This window comes from Rutidosis leptorrhynchoides, chromosome 3, assembly GCF_046630445.1.
Source record: "Rutidosis leptorrhynchoides isolate AG116_Rl617_1_P2 chromosome 3, CSIRO_AGI_Rlap_v1, whole genome shotgun sequence".
Taxonomy (NCBI): Eukaryota; Viridiplantae; Streptophyta; class Magnoliopsida; order Asterales; family Asteraceae; genus Rutidosis; species Rutidosis leptorrhynchoides.
The window spans coordinates 467,121,552-467,130,311 of NC_092335.1; positions in this window are offsets into that span (position 1 = coordinate 467,121,552).

Consider the following 8,760-nt stretch of genomic DNA (forward strand, 5'->3'; position numbering starts at 1 on the left):
AGCAAAACTTATGACATGCAGACACTCCAGACTCACTAATGCCTCCTAACGACTTATCAATTAGACACACTAATGCAGACCTGGTTCGCTAAGACCTCTGCTCTGATACCAACTGTAAGGACCCGTCCTAATCTATCCGGACGAAGTCCATATCGATTATAAACGATTCACAACAGTTGATTACATCGCGAGGTACTTGACCTCTATATGATACATTTTACAAACATTGCATTCATTTTGAAAAGACAATCTTTCATTACATCTAAAGTTGACGACATGCGTACCATTTCATAACATATCTTACTATAATTGACTTAATAATGATCTTGATAAACTCAACGACTTGAATGCAACGTCTTTTGAAATATGTCATGAATGACTCCAAGTAATATCTTTAAAATGATCAAATGCACAGCGGAAGATTTCTTTCGTACCTGAGAATAAACATGCTTTCAAGTGTCAACCAAAAGGTTGGTGAGTTCATTAGTTTAGCATAAATAATCATTTAATAGACCACAAGATTTCATATTTCCATTTCTCATAAACATACGTCCCATACATAGAGACAAAAATATCATTCATATGGATTGAACACCTGGTAACCGACATTCACAATATGCATATAAGAATATCCCCATCATTCCGGGATCCTCCTTCGGACATGATATAAATTTCGATGTACTAAAGCATCCGGTACTTTGGATGGGGCTTGTTGGGCCCGATAGATCTATCTTTAGAGTTCGCGTCAATTAGGATGTCTGTTCCCTAATTCTTAGATTACCAGACTTATTAAAAAGGGGCATATTCGGTTTAATAATCCAACCATAGAATGTAGTTTCGATCACTTGTGTCTATTTCGTAAAAGCATTTATAAAAGCAGCGCATGTATTCTCAGTCCCAAAAATATATATTGCAAAAGCATTTAAAAAGGGATTAATGAAACTCACATACTGTATTTTGTAGTAAAAATACATATGACGTCATTGGACAAGTGCAAGGTTGGCCTCGGATTCACGAACCTATAACATTTGTATATATATTAACACATAATCGAAATCGAATAAATATATTTATTATTTTTAATAATATACTTGTTAAATTATTTGTTATATAGATATAGATATATTTAATTTATATATTTTATTTAACTAGTGTTTATCTTTCATTATAACATATTTATAATAATAATAATAATTTATATTAGGGTTATATATGATAAAATATATATATACCTATTAATTTGATATATATTATATATAGCTTAGTTACTATCTTGTTAATAATAAAATCATAGTGATATGTGGTATTAATATTCTTATAATGTATTTTTTTTATATAAAAATATCTATTGATAGTAATACTAATAATAATAACTATGAATATAACAATTTTACTATTAATGATAATAATGATAATAATAATAATAATAAAGATAATAAAAATAATACTTAAAAATAATAACGATTAAATTTTATGATTTTTAACTTATAGCATCCATATTACTCTTATATATAACATAAACGTTTTCATGAGCGCAACAAGTTATATCTATCCTTATCAATATCATATGTAATTACATTATATTCTTTTATCACATCCTAATTACTCATAAACCTATCCCTTCTTATATTATTCATAATTTTTAATTATAATACATAATCATAACCATATTTACTTTCATATTAATAGTTCTAAATCTATATTTTCTTTTACATCATATTAGTTAATAATGATAATAATAATAATAATAATAATAATAATAATAATAATAATAATAATTGATAATACTTGTTAGTGATTATAGATATAAAGGTCATACTTAATAATAACAATAATAATTACAATACTAATAAGAACAATAATAAAATGATATTAACCACAATAATAATAATAATAATAATAATAACACTAATAATAATATTAATAGAAGTTATACCTCAAAACTATAGGTTTTAAAAAAAAAACAGCCACCAGCTGGGCTCGAACCCGAGACCACTTGTTATCCCGTCACCCATACAAACCACTGCACCGCCGATTACTTTTCTGATTTATATCCCTTTAATTTAAATATAACCCGTATATTACTTTGTTCTTCTCCTTCATACTTTGTTCGATCAAGAACCATTTTAAAATCAACCAGTGATCAAATTTAATCAACAATGAGTTTCTAAGTTTATTTAGGATCTGAAACTGAAATACAAATAACCATTCGCATTTGTTTTGATTTAGCAGAAAAGAAAAGCAGCTGTACAGCTTTTTTTATTAACAACGAAGAACACAAAAATTGATTTTGAAATTTTGAATGTTTCAGGCTATAATTATAACATGAAAAGATTTTCAAATCATTATTAGAAGCTATCTGGATCTTCAATTTGAATTAAAACTTCGAAACGATTACAAATTTAGTGATGAACACTTCGGTTGACTTTTGTACTCAGAACTTTGACTCGAAAATTCGAAGCTGATAGATAAAATTGAGGCTTGGTATTTTCCAGATAGTTTAAATAAAATGTTTCTAACATAATAGCATTTATAGATTTTAAAATCTGTTAAGAATTCGCGTTCTTTGAAAAATCACCCAAGAATAGGGCAGTCGACCCTTTTTTTTTTAAAAATGCATTTAAATTTCAATGTTTTCCTTCGATTTGGATTTGCAGGAGTTTATATAGAAGTAAGAGGTATTACTACAACCATAATGATCTATTTAACGATTGTTTTGTAGCTGAATTATTCAACAGAAAATTATTCCAACAGGTACAAAAATATTTTTAAAAAATATAAAGGATAGAAAACGATTGTTACTGGATTTTGTTGGTTACCTGGATTCATATTCGATTTGTTATTCAAATTATAGACAGGAACAAAGTTTATTACAGTTTGATGGATGCCCTTTAACAACTTCATACGATACCCATTTTATATAATTAATATTAATAATTAATAATTATATTAATAATATTAATTATTATATTACTAGTAAAAAAATAATAATAACAAATAACTTAGATAAATAATAATGATATAAAATGATATTAATTATAATTATTAATGATAATAATAATAGATGTTATTATTTTTCGATAACTATAATAAAATGATAATATTACAAATAATATTATTAACAATCTTAATAAGAGTAATAATAATATAACAATTTTATATAACAGATTTCATATGTAATTCTTAATGTTACTAATGATAATAGTTATAATAATATGACAAATATAATTAAATTTTGTAATATATTAATATTAATAGTATTAATGAAAGTAATAACAATATTACCATAACAGTTATATATTTTTTTTTAACTTATATTCATATTTAATATAACAAAATTATATATTATTAATTATATTATACTTAATAATTATATAATAACATATGTGGAATATTTATTATTTATACAATTTAATATAATTACATTATATATAATCATTAATTATGTAAAGATTTCATACATATATATATTTTCATTTTTAATAGCAACTTAATTATTCTGTATATTACTTTACATATTAACTTCTAATGTTTCAATTATATTTTATTATTTCAAAATAAAATATCTACTTTTATGTATACATATTTATTTACAAACAATTGTTCGTGAATCGTCGGGAATAGTCAAAGGTTAATTGAATATATGAAACAGTTCAAATTTTTTTTTTTTTTTGAGACTCAAGATTACAGACTTTGCTTATCGTGTCAGAATTATATAAAGATTAAAGTTTAAATTTGGTCGGAAATTTCCGGGTCATCACATATTGTATACTTATTGTCATGGAATGTACCAAGATTATTATATATATATATATATATATATATATATATATATATATATATATATATATATATATATATATATATATATATATATATATATATATATATGCAATCTTGGAATTAACTAAGATTATAATATTTTGTTATATTAATGACAACATGTCTAAATATATATAGGAAAAGTTAGCAAGGATATGGTTAATATAGTTTTTACAATATAAATTTCGTCCATACAACGTTAATTTTAGCAGATTTTGTTTTGCTCGCCAAATATTCATTACAACTCCGTTTAAAGTGAATCAAATTTCTATTGGTTTATAATGAACTATAGTATTTAGAACTAAACTGAAAAAGTAGTGGTTTATAGTCGGAGTTACATGCTACAAGTCATATTTGAAAGAGGTAGTCATTTTCGTCGAAAAACGATATCTTGATGACCATTTTGATAAACATACTTCCACTTTGAGTTTAACCATGATTTTTGGATATAGTTTCATGTTTATAAGAAATATCATTTTCTCAGAAGAACAACTTTTAAATCAAAGTTTATCATAGTTTTTAATTATCCAACCCAAAACAGCCCCCGATTTTACAACGACGGCGTATGTCCGGTTTTACGGTATTCTTCGTGTTTACAGGTTTAGAATTAACTAAAAAGTTAGAAGGATTAACTTTGTTTGCGAACAAGTTTAGAATTAAAAAAACTATGTTCTAGTGATTACAAGTTTAAATCTTCGAATAAAATAGTTATATATATATATATATATATATATATATATATATATATATATATATATATATATATATATATATATATATATATATATATATATGAATCTAATGATGTTATGAACATCATTACACCTCAAGTATAGTAGGTAAACCTACTGAAAATGATGAGAAAATAACTTGAGCTTCAAAGGATCTTTGATGGCTTAGAAGTTCTTGAAGCAGAATCATGACACGAAAACAAGTTCAAGTAAGATCACTACTTGATTTAAGATAGTTATGTTTATAGGAATTAAATCAAAGCTTGGATATGATTATTACCTTGATTAAGAATGAAAAGTTACTGAGATTAGATGGAAGTTCTTGATCTTTGATGAGTTGTTGGATTGGATTAAAAAGATTGGAAGTAATCTTGCAACATCTTGATTCTAGGTTGTTTTTATGATGATTAAAGCTTGTAATTGAAGCTAAATGATGGGAAAAATGCTTGGAGATGATCAAGTATGAAGTTAGGAGTATTTTTAGAGAGAATTGAGAGGGTAATTATGAGAAAATGGAATGAAGAAATGGTGTACATGCATAAAAACGTTTTTAGTTTATATAGAAAGAAAAGATTCCTAATTTTGTTTTCTTGCTAAATAATTCATGTTAATTGACAAATGGTTGGTTCCACATGTTCCTTAATCATTTAAGGCAGCTAAGAAGCAGATTTTTATTGGTATATATCAATAGTAAATATATCTAGAAGCTGGGTATAATACGAGTGCAAATACCGAGCGAATACGAGTAGAATTGTTGATGAAAATGAATGAGAATGGAATTGTAACCATTTTTGTTAACTATGAGTGTTTTGATATATATCTTGAACTCCTTAAAATGTGTATTAATACATCTTAATACACTATATATATATATACATACATTTTAACCGAGTCGTTAAATCATCGTTAGTCGTTACATCTAAGTGTTGTTTCGAAACTTTTAAGTTAACGACCTTGTTAAATGTAATTAATCCCATTGTTACTATATCTAATGAGATGTTAAATTGTTATATTATCATGATAACATAGTGTGTTAATATATCTTAATACGATATATAAATATTAAGACGTTATTACAACGATAATCGTTACGTATATATATCGTTTCAAAATCCTTAAGTTAGTAGTCTCATTTTATGCATATAGTTCATGGTTAATATACTTAATGAGATACTTAATTATCATTTAATCATGTTAAATATATATATAAGTTCATATATATATTATCATGTCATTTACAAGTTATAACGTTCGTGAATCATCAGACAAATTGGGTTGTCACACGTTTACATAAAATTCGTTCCAATTAATCAAGTCTTAACAAGTTTGATTTCTTAACATGTTGGAAACATTTAATCATGCAAATATTAATATCGTTTAATATATAACCATGGAAAAATTCGGGTCATGACATAATTGGTGAGAACAAATCTAGACCATCCATTCTTTTAATCAATGGTTATGAAATTTTAATAGTGTTTAAATTTAAAAATTAAACGAAAAGGGCATATGTGAAAATACACACCCCTTAAATTTCTCATCCACCTATCTTCTTAACCGTCAATTCCTATCAAATCATTAACCTTCACGTTTACTGTCTTCCTTTCTAGTTTAAATCTATATATACTTTCTATACATTTTGAATCCAAGAAACTCACTATTTAATTCATACACCCAGTAAGATGGATCATGATTTCCATATAAAAGAAGTGATAATTAATGATGGTGATTCTCTCTAACTGATCACCAGGATAAAATTTTAATTATAAATCAACGTGTGAAATTTTGTGATATATCGACATTCATTGTTTATTTTCTCGGGTGCATCCATATTAATCGATTGAAACTCCGGGTATATTGACATTCATCAGTTGAACTATCGGGGTTCATTAACATTAATGCTTAAATTATCGGATGCATGTTCTGAATGAATATATATGATTAATTGGAGAATGGATGTATATATTTAGTTTGGTGTTGAGTAATAGATGCATGCTTCATCCTCTTTTTCACTGAACACTAAATGGCAACCGTTCACACATTAATTCACAATCTTCTCCTACTTCATTCAACTAACTGTACAATCACCATTTAATTTTTTAAGTGGGATTCAAAATTATTATATTATACCCAATTTACATAATTACATTTAAACGTGCAACAATTTACGATTTACTAACAGTAGGTGTATGTAATTATTTGGGCAGAATTAAACAATATATTATATTTATAATTTTTAATTAACAATAATGTAAAACAAGCTAATTTTTTTGATAATGTGTCACTTGTATATAACATGAGTTTTGGATAATTGGACCATTAATTTAATTTTTTTTGACATAATAATACATTTGAGACTTATTCATTGAGGGAGGTTTATAATTATTTGGGCAGAAAATACAATTGAGATTTGGTCTTTATTTGGACATTGGGGGAGGCTGAGCACCACTCAGTCCCCCTTTGTCTCCGCCTCTGCCGCTATGTAACAATTTACACACAAACGGGATGCAACAATTTACTATTTAATAACCGTAGGTATATGTACGTAATGTTTATATATCTATGTGCCAAATCTAATATCTATGCATCCTTATTTTAGTTTTAAGCGTAAGTGTGTGTACGTAATGTTTATATATGTATCCTTGTTTAATTTGGAAAAAAATAAAATTAATACATATGCATCCATCGAAATTTAAGTTCTAAAGGAATCACGAGTAATATTAAATTACAAAGAGCAATATTGAAGGAATTTTGTGAAAAGCATGGCCAAAACGTCCAAAATATGTGTAAAAGGAGTTACAGTCAAGATTTGAATTTTAGTGTTATTTAAAAATTAAACAGGAAATGTTAAAATTACATATATACCCCCGTTCTCATTTATATATATTTGTGAGAACGTTTTCACCGGATTACAACCCTATATATATATATATATTATATATTATATATAGGATTGTAATATGAGAACATTCTCACATATTTAAATAAATGAGAACATGGGTAATAAAGAAAATTCGTATGCTTCTATAATTTTAGGTTCTCCTAATTTATTATCTCTCTCCATATCATATATATATATATTCAATTAGAGGATTGATGAACACTAATTTTCAATTGATTTGTGATTTTAATTTTTAATGTTTTTAGATAATAAATAGATAACAATCTATAATTTACATATAAGGTCTCTTGGTTGAGTGGTTGTATGTGCATCTATTAACTTAAAGGTCTGGTGATCGAATCCTAGCATCTATATTCTTTTTTTTGTCCTTTCTCCTGCATTATTTAAAATTTGTATTGGGCCGTAGAAGGAAATTTGGGCTTAGGAAAATTAGTCCAATTATATTATGATAAAATGACCCACTCTTTTAGCACATTAAAAATTTTCTATTTAAGCCCTCTTCTTTTTTTTTAAATTTTTTTTCCCTTAACCTTTTTAGAATATTTTTTATACTTTTTTTACAAATTTTTTAAATTCTTTTCGCATTTTCTCAATTTTTTACAATCTTTTTATGAAACTTTTAACCCAGCGTTTCTTTATAAGATACGTATACAAATTATTCGATCAACTATTTTTCTTAATCTTTTTCCTTTGCAAATATTCTCTAGGGAGATATCGTAAATTGGATTGTGTCACTTTAAAATTCGATATGAAAATATAAGTAACGTTAACGAACTACTAAATATATATCAATGTATAAAATGTTTGGTAGAACCATGCATTTTATTGTACAGTGTCGATAACGTAGTAGAAACAATGAACAACGAACATAGAACTATGTACGCATGAAATTTTATGTATATAATAAATATATTATGTAACACGTAAGTAGAAAAACCAAAAAACAATTCATAATTGGTTGACAGCGCTTAGGCCAAAGCGAAGCGCGACTAACCACAAAACTTGTCTATAGTTTCTATTATATTGCTAAAATGATGATGTCATTATTAGGTTAATTCCTTTGTTAAGAAAAAATCAAAAATAAAAAGAAAAAAATCTAAGTATGGTGGGTGATGTCATTAATCTAAATAATTTTAAATTAAAATTAAATCTTATTAATTGATTATTATTATTATTAAATCTTATTAATAATTATTTTAATTATTATAATTAAATAATTTTAAATTACTTTAATTAATTATTTTGAATTGAGTACGAGAAGGTATAAAAGTTAGGCAGAAGGAAACCAATTCTACATTTATATTT